Source organism: Aspergillus aculeatinus (assembly GCF_003184765.1).
Source record: "Aspergillus aculeatinus CBS 121060 unplaced genomic scaffold BO66scaffold_112, whole genome shotgun sequence".
NCBI classification, from domain to species: Eukaryota; Fungi; Ascomycota; class Eurotiomycetes; order Eurotiales; family Aspergillaceae; genus Aspergillus; species Aspergillus aculeatinus.
Genome location: NW_020291581.1, coordinates 1 through 4,180, shown reverse-complemented (window position 1 = coordinate 4,180; position 4,180 = coordinate 1).

Here is a 4,180-nt window from a genome sequence, read left to right as displayed (position 1 = left end):
TTTGTTCTTTGTCAGGTGCAGGTTACAAACGGTCTGGTATTATAATCACTGTAGCATCGGTGACACACTAACACAAGTGATCTGAAAGGGAATTTCTTCTAACTCAACCTTAGCTACACATCCGATGCTAGCAGGTTTGATAGTGCTATTACCTGGGAACGACCTAGAATGCGCAACGTTTGCGGCTCTGTGTCAATTGACACGGTCTGGCGCGGAAGTTGAAGGCATTGCCGCGGTGCCGATGGATCCTCCTGAGACCACTTAGTGCTACGCTACAATGCACTATTTAATCCACTACTTACGGATCAACTACGCCATGGTGGAGTCCCGCCGTATTCCGTACTACAGCCGACTTGTGGAAGTCTGTCTTAGAAGCTGAAACGTGTGTCCGCAAAATAACGATACTAGCCGACCTGCAAGCGAACTAACTACAGTGTGCTCCGATCACCTAAGGCACGATGACCCTTCAGAGCCGTTTAGATTTACCCTTACTTGGCTGGCAGTGCTGCAGTCTGGAGTCGGAGTCAAATCTGTTTGGAAGGCCCCGCTGTCGAGTTTTCCTCGCCCTGGCCTTGACTGGACGGAACAATCTCATGAAGGAGACTGTGATATCATCACATTGCGGTGGTGCGACATCTGGGAAGCGAAACCGAGTTTTGCCTGCCTGCCGTACGTCTACCGCGGTAGGGATGCTCCGTAGCCCCTTCGACGAGATTCCCCTTTTTCTTCTCTTTCTCCTTCTTTTCATTCCAGGAATGTTGGTTTTGACCTTGTTCGTGGTGGCTTCAGCCACCGTCCGCACTTATCGAATGCCGGGAAGCCACAGCAGGACAGATCTGTAGAGCAACAGCATGAGCGAAAAAAAAAAAAGAGAGAGAGAGACAGTTCGACCCAAGGAAATCGTTTGCAGAAGTAGAAGAACCTTGTGTAAGATTATCATGAACCCCTGGTATCCATCACCTTCAACCAGAGATGGTGAGGCTTGAAGGACAAGCTCGGTTTCTTACGCCCAAGGATATTGCCGCCTCCCTCCTTTCTACCATAAGACGGATGCTCTCTTGTCCGATAAGTCTTGAGTTAGGAGAAGCTCATTTATTGCGCGGTGCAACGGTCAAATGAGCGACATTTTTCTGCATCTGCAAGAACAACTTCCACCACGATCTCCTGCGCGCAGCACACCCTCTCAGCCAAAAGCAGAGCCAGATAAATAGTTACATTTATTGGACAGGTTCAAGCAAGAGTTTCGAGCTCAGCTAGCAACGCCCCGATGGTATTCGGTCAATCTCGGTTGCACTAGATTCTCGAAGCCATGCAGGATATTCCTTTCGGTAAGGGTGAGCTCTAAAAGACAGTGGATACATCAGAGCTTATCGGGCTGGAAATGGGAAGAGTGTGCGCCAGATCAATTTACGGCTCGATCCCAATCGTCAATGATCGACGTCGATACCATTTCTCCATGATCGTGATGCCTCAACTTTGCACAAACGCGTTGAGTGATATGTCAACTCTCAGTCAATAGTGATGCTGAAGACTGCATCCTGTATTTGCATGACCTCTCCGTCAAGGTATGGGCATATTCAGGTGTACTTGTACACCCTCCGACTCTCCGAACTGATATGCCTATCAAAGGGGATCATCATCTTTCGCCGTCACACCAATAGAAATAGGCCATGAGAATCAGTCATAGGATTCCAAGTCTCGATCCCCAGTATTTCAGCTAGCCCAAGCCAAAACGGAATAACTACTGGGTTAAGACCAGGATACTTCCAGGCATTCTTTGGCACCTGAGGTACAGTGCCCGCCTATGCCTACTCCAAGTTCACTTATATCATCATGTATAACTATGTGTAAGAGACACGCACTGCAGACTGTGGTCATGTGGTCAAAGCTCGCAGTCCTTAACCCACCCGATCAAGCAGTCGCACGTATCGTCACTGGCCAGCCTGGGCCAGGGCTCAATTGTCGATCCTTCCATCATACACCTCACAGTCACCAGTTGACCTGCTTCCTTTCTATTCCTCTCAGGTATCTGGCATATTCCTGTCATTCCCAATTGGGTTATTGATTAGCACGCTGCGAATAGGTTTCTAGCTCATGGAAGGGCAGTGACGCTAGAAGCTCTTGGCACTATCACACTAAGTCCCTCGAAATTTCTGACATCCTTCACACATTTCAAACCCAGCTACGAACAGGGTGATGAATCCTTTGTTGGTCCAGCGCTACGGCAACGGGAAAAAAAGAAGACACCAGGTCGATTTGGCCCCCATGGTTTTCCGATCATTTCTTTTGTTTTTCTCGTTTCAATTTTTTTGCTGGGCCACGTTCACCAAGTTTGATCTTCAGGATCCGTGGCCCATAGTTCTAGTCAGATAACGCCACCTTATACCGACGTGCGCTTCGGGCTGATCTGAACCATGGGACCATACCCAGGACAGGTTCCCGCGTTAGTACTCGGCTCCGGTGGACCATGCGCCGGATAGGAGAACAAGAGACTACCGAACTCCCTGGGAGTGAGTGGAATCTTCATTTATCCGCCATTCTTGCCTATATTGTATCAGAGTATAGAGTTTTCGTTGAGATGTCTTTTTCAGAAGAAAGCAGAGTCTAATACGTGACAGTGGATCACCAGCCTGCTCTACCAACGATCACTGGATCGTCGATTACGGACGAATGATATTCTCCTTTGCCGTTCGACTGCATTTTTCGCAGCTTGCTAAGTGGTGGAAATTCGAAAGATCGAGGAACTCTAAAACCCCAAATACTCAGCTTGACAGAATGTCTAAGAGTCATTCAACAAGATGAGTTTGGAGGAAATCCCAGTGACAATTGCTCGTTGGTCTGGTCGTCTAAGTGCAAACCCCCGAATGATGCGCCAATCTATCGATTCGGGGGCGAGAGTGGCTACCTAGCTAAGAAAAGAACGCAGACCACAACACTGACCTTTCCTGTTCTACTATCCGCTGATGGCACTCCTCCGATCTGTCCTCTGAACTAGTACTGCGTCTCGCTTTCGAGATCGGCTTCTATTGCCCCTGCACCGCTTAGCACGTGGGTCGAGTCGCCTCAGACCGAGTCTTTTATTCCGCCGCCGCAATTAGTGACGGTCCGGACCTCACAGTGGCTTGAGTAGTTAGCAAGGCTGCTCAAACACCTCATTTGAGCTAACCTATCTATTGCGTGTTTACTTGAACGGGCAAGCACGAATTTCTGTTTCAGACCCCGCCTTAGAGCAAATAAGTTCTAGTTCTCTCTTTACTGCTTCGATCGAACTGGATCTTTTGATTTCTAAGGGAATACAGGCATTGGCAGAGGCTTGTACGTATCATTGTGACTCCAGTGGCCGGGTGAGTCGGCCCTTTTGTGCATCGCATCGGCTCCACAGCTAAATCAATAGATTAACGTCTCGCCTGCCTGTCTGCCTGCCTTCCCGATATGACGTGCGGCACAGTTGCTGTGCATGAGTTGAGGTCTTGGGCGGAGCTGGAAAAATCGAACTAACCTCCACAAAGCTCGGCGCTTAACGTGTAGCTCAGCTATCCTGATTCGAGACCATGTTGTAATCGACCGGTAGCGTGATACGTAAGCCGACGTCGCGAATCTAACGAGGCGTTTTTTTTTGTTCGTTAAATTTTGGTCATGGACTCTAACTATTTGGTCAGCTACGGCCATGCTACCCTTGAGTCATGAGTTAGGCCATCAATCTGACCTCAGATGACATCCTTTTTGCTTAGGCGGATCATGTGCGTTAACTTTTACGTCGACAGGAACCTCTGGTTCAATCAGAAACGAAGAGCAAGCGAACATGAATGGAAAAATGGCGGTGGCCGATTGGCACCCCGTCGCCAATGCATGCCATCCAAAAGAGGAGTGATCATGTTAAGAGGTTCTGTAACATTGTATCAATGTAAATATTTGTAACCTGTATTACCTACCCTATAACACGGTATTGTCAATACCCACCACCAAGACTGACGGCCGTTCGATCGACAAGCAAGTCCAGATCGATCACTATTAAAATATGTACTCGAAGAAGACTAGGACTACGGAGTAAGACGCGGCCATTTCTTCCCATTAGCAGTAGTCCGGACCTTCTCTAGTGCCCTCCACAACACCCACCTTTACCCGACCAATTCCCCCCTCCCCTCCCGAATCCCCATCCATCATTTCCCCTGTCCACTTT